At 40.4% G+C, this 6,128-nt stretch overlaps 1 long non-coding RNA gene across 1 annotated transcript; it reads left to right on the top strand.

The window, feature by feature from the left end:
- Positions 1-418: 418 nt before the first annotated feature.
- LOC109299719 lies at positions 419-1,387 on the top strand. Its single transcript, XR_002097961.1, has 2 exons — positions 419-754; positions 834-1,387. It is a non-coding gene; the product is annotated as an uncharacterized LOC109299719 (long non-coding RNA).
- Positions 1,388-6,128: the final 4,741 nt, after the last annotated feature.

Here is a 6,128-nt window from a genome sequence, read left to right as displayed (position 1 = left end):
GGCATCTGGCTGGGGGCCTGGGATTGGCCATGCTCCTTCCTCCCTCATAGAAAAGCCTGGTAAGGGCTGCTTCTGCCCTCCCCCTCCAGGCACACCCTGGCTGGGGTCCTTACAGACCAGGGTCAGGGTTTAAACCCTTCCCCAATCATACTCAGGCCTGCTGGGGCCTGACTACACACTCCCACCCTCCCCCCCTGCTCAGCTTCCCTCCAGCCCAGCCACTACCTAAGGGAAGGGAGGGCTCACTTTAGCACCCCCTGGCTTCTGGCCGGAGCCACTGCAAGCATGTGCTTGCATTTCTGGAATCAAAAGTGAATATCTATTCACTTGCTTGCCAGTTCAATTTACACAGACTAACCTGAAAAGACTGAATCAATTCAGGCTCAGGCTTTTTGAATCTCTGTACTTAGCCAAAAAGTTTAGTAACTTTGGTGTAAGAGTCATAGATTATGTTGAGCTGGAATGGTTGCAAACAGAATAGTAAAAGCACAACATAATCTCTTCCTGATAAAGGTGAATTAGAGAAGCAAAGAAATGTATTCTCTAGTACATCAAAAATCAACTGTGTTTGAATAATAGCAAAGCTATGATACATACTGATAAATTAAGCAAAGCTAAAGTGAAGGTTGTCATTCATCAGCTGCTCTCACAGCATCACTGTCTTTCCACAACCACAGGAGTTTAGATTAGCATCATGTTAACTGTGGATTACCTGATCTGTATCACAGCCCACTGGTTACTTACATGAGGAGAGGTGTGTTTCATTTAATTTCTTTATCTTGGGAGTCCTTTTCTTTTTCTTTAAGGAAAATTAATGAATCTTTCATATACAGTGTACCCAGGAGACCATAGAAATACAATTTTGAGCTAGGAAGGGAAGAGATATGCAGATCGGTAACAAGAAAATAAGGAAGAAACATTATATCAGAGAAGTTAGGAATGGTGATCAGAGATTAAGAGAAGAAAAAAAAGAGATCAGAACACAAAAAATAGGAGGTCAACAAAAGAGAAGAGACATAAAGAACATAAGTGCCCTACTGCATCAGACCACAGGTCCATGTAATGCAGTACCCAGTGGCAGAGTGGATGCTAAGGGGAAGACTATAAACACAGGGCCTAGAAAGTCCTAATTTGGAAGTGCAACCCTAATTATCATGCTTAGTTTCCACTGACAGACCTACCCTGCATAAATTTGTCCAATTCTCTTATGAATTTGGTTGACTTACCAGCCTCTACAACATCTTGTGGTAATCAGTTGCACAAGTTAATTGCAAGCTGTGTGATTTCTTTTCTTTTTGTTTTAAACCTCCTTCTTAATAATTTCATTGTATGTTCCCTAGTTCTAATATCATGAGGAATGGTAACTAGTAAATTCCTATTTCTTTTCTCTGCACCATTTATGCTCATACGTAACCTGAAAAGTCCTAATCTATTTTGAAGCAAGTCCCAATTTGCTGGGACTCAAGGAGGAGCTACTCCTTTTTCATCTCCATGTTATAAGTCCACAACAACATGAAATCCATGATATACTGTCTTCACTGATACCTTTCCAAAGCCTTGAGAGCCAGAAGGGCAAGAAATGAATGAGCACTGCTTTCTGGAGAGAACAGAGTATATAGCAACAAATAAGATGACTAAAATTGAAGCAGGATGAAAATAGAAAGCCCATCCTCCTGAACCGTCTGCGGTCTTGAAACCACTGTCTTTGAGAAGCCAACTATGGCTACCATATGGTCCATTATAGCAAAGGAGAAACCATGCTCAGGCATGTAGGAATCCTCCTGGCAGTGAGAGAAATAGGTAAGGGAACAGCAAGTGAAAATGGGACACAGTTAATGAACATACTAGTCCTTTACCTCTGGATTCAATCAGAAGCATAATCAATTAAGTGCATTCTTATTCTAGTCCCTGTAGTGTATATCTGTCCATACCACAGCCAGTAACTAGTACAGGCCTCTTTATCATCATTACCTTTTGTACTATCATAGCTTCTAGAAACTGTAACCAGCCTTCCTTGGTACTATTGTTCAGACACAGCGGGCATATGTCAACACGAGACGCTATGCCTACATAGCACTGTGCTACAGTGATATAATGTCAGTGGACACAAACTGTGATGCCGCAGCTAAGTCACCTTACCAACATACTCCCTTGCTATAGCATTGCTACAGCAATGTAGCTGCTAAAAATAACTGCACCGCCAGCATGGCTGGAACAGGCTGTTACTGTGCCATCCTTTAATACTTCCAAAAGTACACCCTTTTGGAAGTAGTTAATGATGGTGCAGTAACAACAGCGGTGTAGCGACATCTGTACACATGCCCAGTAAAGGCTAATCCCTGCTTCAAGGAGATGAAAAGCCAAAATAGACAGAAGAACATGTGGGAGAAAGGAAGCACTGGTACCCCCATTTTACAGGGGCTCAAGTACAGAGAAAGGAAACTACAGGGGACTGGGGCTGCTCAGCAACTCTGTAAAATGGGGCCTCATGGGCTCATGGGAAATTTCAAGTTGGGCAACCAGCCTTAGCAGATGCATTGAAAATGTAGCCAGAAGCTGATAGTCCCTGGTTACCAAAACAAACAGAGAAAAAAACCTCTCTCAAAATATATGAATAACGGAGTCTTAGCTGCACACCTGAATACTACTTTAAGCATCAATTATTTTAATTTAGCCATGGCCCTTTTTAGATTTCACAAAGGAATCAGATGTTCTATTGTGGTACAACTGTGATTTGGCTTTGCTTACAACAAATCAGTATCAAATGCAAAGAACCAACCTGTTATATAGCCCTTTTCAGACTAAAATAGTTCAGAGTCTAATCAGGAATCTCACTGCAGGAAACAGGCCTTCCTACAACAGGAAGCGTAGGAGAGACTACTGGAGACAGCCGTCCAAAAGCAGTCAATTTGCCACAAAAGACAAAATGGCTGTACACTGGCGGCATCTCCCATCACAGGAAATCTCTGAATTAAGCTCTCAATCTGCAAAGCAATTTAGTATGTCATCTGCTTCCTGGCAACAGATATTTGGAATCATTTTTATATTGCATTTTGACTCTTTCTCATAATCAAATTGAGAGCCTTGTCCTCTCCAGAGGCAAGAAAGCTGAGGTCAGAGACTTTTCTGAATTCTACCCAGAACAAATATTTCTAACCCCATTTCCCTCTCTGTTTTTATCATTTTATCATTTCTAATTTTGGGGTATGACACACTTATTTCTTCTCTGATTTGGGTCCAGGACTAATAGAGTCACAGACATAGTACCTGCCAAAGCTAATTGTAATTTCTATGAAACCATATATGAGTTTTATAGAAGATAAAATTCTATAATGAGGGCAGAGAAAAGATGACAAATGCCCCTGTGATTCCTACTCAGAGAGTGTACCTACACATGCAATTAATACAATGCAACAAACTCTGGCACCATTTAAGCCATAGGAAACTGCTCCCAGATGCAGCATCTACTTGTGCACCTGGGACAGCACCAATTTGAACTGGAGTAAAGCAGGCCCCCAGTTGGCTGGGCTGACCAGGTGCAATTTACACCTGCGGTCAGCATCTGCATGTGTGTTTCAGTCCTGTAAATTACCCCCTGACAGTACTATCTTATGACAGAGTTAATACATTTACTGCTAATACCGCTGCAAGTATAGACAGTGACACTTTAATTAAAAACACTTGCAGTCACCATCTTGGGTCGTCAACTACTTTTGGTTTTGCTTAACGGTCATTTTGCTTAATGCTCAATTTTTCAGGAACCAGTTAAAAGGGGTTGTCTGTACACCTAAAGAGGGCTAGAAAGTTTTCAGGACATCAGAGAGGGTCCTTTTCACGATTCAGGGCTATTGCTTTTTTTTTAAAAATCAACTACTACTTTTAGGTACCTAATTTAAAGCTTTAACCTGGGTACCTAATTTGAAATGGGAACTTTAGAAATAACCTGTTTTTCAAGGTTTCTCTAAGTTGGGCAACCAAAATTTGAGCTCCCAAAGTAACTAGTTATTGCTGAAGTCTTGATTTAAAGCAGTCAGTTCTATGGGTTAAGAATTGCATTATTTGACTGAGAAGATCAACTCCTGATAGTTAACATCAGTGGGAAATGCACTGATCTGTGTTCTGTTACCAATATCTCATCTAAGGCAGGTGATCTAAGTCATCAACACCAGAAACATACTCTAGTTACCCATTGTATCAAGGACAAATGAGCAATAAGACCCAGAGGCATAGCAATCTCCAGGTTCAAATGCAAAAGAGACAGTAAGGAACAGTAGCACAATTAAGAGGGGGGAGGTATTGCTTTTTGGGGGGAAGGGTGCAAAAATAGCTATGACTGCAGCTGACAACTCACTGTGCAGCATAGGAATCAGCATTGCTCCATGTGCTGCCAATGCCCTGGGTACCAACTTACCATGTTACACCTCTGATAAAGAATCCATTATACTCTATATCACAAAAGAGAAAGAGCTGACATACTCACACCAGCCCACCAAAGTCAAATGAAGCAACTGAAATACAGGCAGGGGAGAAACCATACATGATAGGCAGGTTTGAGAACAGAGCCACAAAGCAGGGCTACCTATGATTCATGGTTGAATCCTAGGTGAACAGGCAGGGGAAGCACAGGAAACCACTTCCTGCCCCTGTGCATTCGGCACATTAAAGAAACAGTCAAGTCCCTAACAAATGATTCCTTTCTCCTGAATTGCACAACATTTTTTACTGTTACTAATTGTTCAGCTTGTGTGTGTGTGTAGAACCATCAGAGTGTTTGCAGTCTGAGGTGGTGAGGATTCACCATTCATCAAATGCAAGTGTTCACTCACCTAAATCGCAAGGTGTTGTTTCTGTTACTTCAAAGCTTTCACCAAACTTTGTAAAAGCAGAGTGCCTGAAGAAATAACTGGGGCTTTGACTTTCTCAAGAGAAAGATGGGATGGGAATTACAGAGTGGTAGAACAAGACAGAAAAGCAGATAAGAAAGTCAAGACAATTTTAGCCATTTCTGTCCAAAATCTTCTCTCTTGCAAAAGAAAAAGCAGCATATTTGGCTACACTTATACGGATCCCAGATTTTTTAATCATTTGGCTCCTTCCTAACTGAGACAGAGAGAAAGATGTAGCCAGTTTAAATCAATATTCTTGTCATTGTATCATAAGGTAACTGAGTTTGCGTTCTGAGGTTTCCATCAATGAAGCTTGCTCCAGGACTGTCTTGGAGCACATATACCACAAAATGCATTATCCTCACCATGACCCAAGAGAATCCCTGAAACCTAGAAGCTCTGGAGACTGCAGCTTCCTTCCAAAGATTATCAGACCTGTTCTCATTGAGAGGGATTTCAGATTTGATAAATTATTTGAGAGAGATTGCTGAAAAGACAAGGTATCTAGATATAAAAATATATTTTAATCCTACAAAATGTTTGGATTTTCATGTTTTGATCAAAAAAGCCAATCTATTTCTTATTTTAGGCAATCTCATCCTACCCTAAGAATGACACTGATGCTATGGAGGGTAAAAGGTGGGTGGGGAGGGGAGATTGGCCAGCCATATTAAGTTTTCATCTCACAAAGAAAGAGAGACATCCAAAGAAATTCTGATCTCTTACAAAATGAAAGGCAACAAGATTGCAAGATTAATGATCCAATTTTAGCATAAGCATCATATATTTTGGTACCTACAAACAGTAAATAAATAAATATATTTCAGATACAATTTGTTAATATGCAACATATGTGATATTAAGTCTGTTCTAAATTTTTACAGGACACAATCTGCCTGTTTTTGGTTAGTGATTTCCTTAAGCTTTTTTCCTTGCTTATGTATGTCCTATTCTTCCCTTTATTTTTTGTTAGGTTATTAATTTTTCCTTTGACAAAGAACAGTCTCAGATAGCCACAAGCTTTAAACATTTGACCAAGTGTCTGTCTTCCTTGGCCATAAACTGAAGCTGTTTTCAGCCAACCTCACCGAAGCTGAAGAACTGTAAGATCAAAATTGTCTGGCACTGCTACAGAAGAAAAAGGATGGATATTTGTGGAACTGAAAAAATTAACTGAACTTCCATGCCTTCTCAGCATGTGATAGTTGTTTCCTAGGTGAATAGACAAGAATGGATCAGGAT

This window comes from Gavialis gangeticus, unplaced genomic scaffold (genome assembly GCF_001723915.1).
Source record: "Gavialis gangeticus isolate Ggan-Ray unplaced genomic scaffold, GavGan_comp1, whole genome shotgun sequence".
NCBI classification, from domain to species: domain Eukaryota; kingdom Metazoa; phylum Chordata; order Crocodylia; family Gavialidae; genus Gavialis; species Gavialis gangeticus.
The sequence above is the reverse complement of the archived record's forward strand: the minus strand, read 5'-3'. Positions and strand labels throughout refer to the sequence as shown.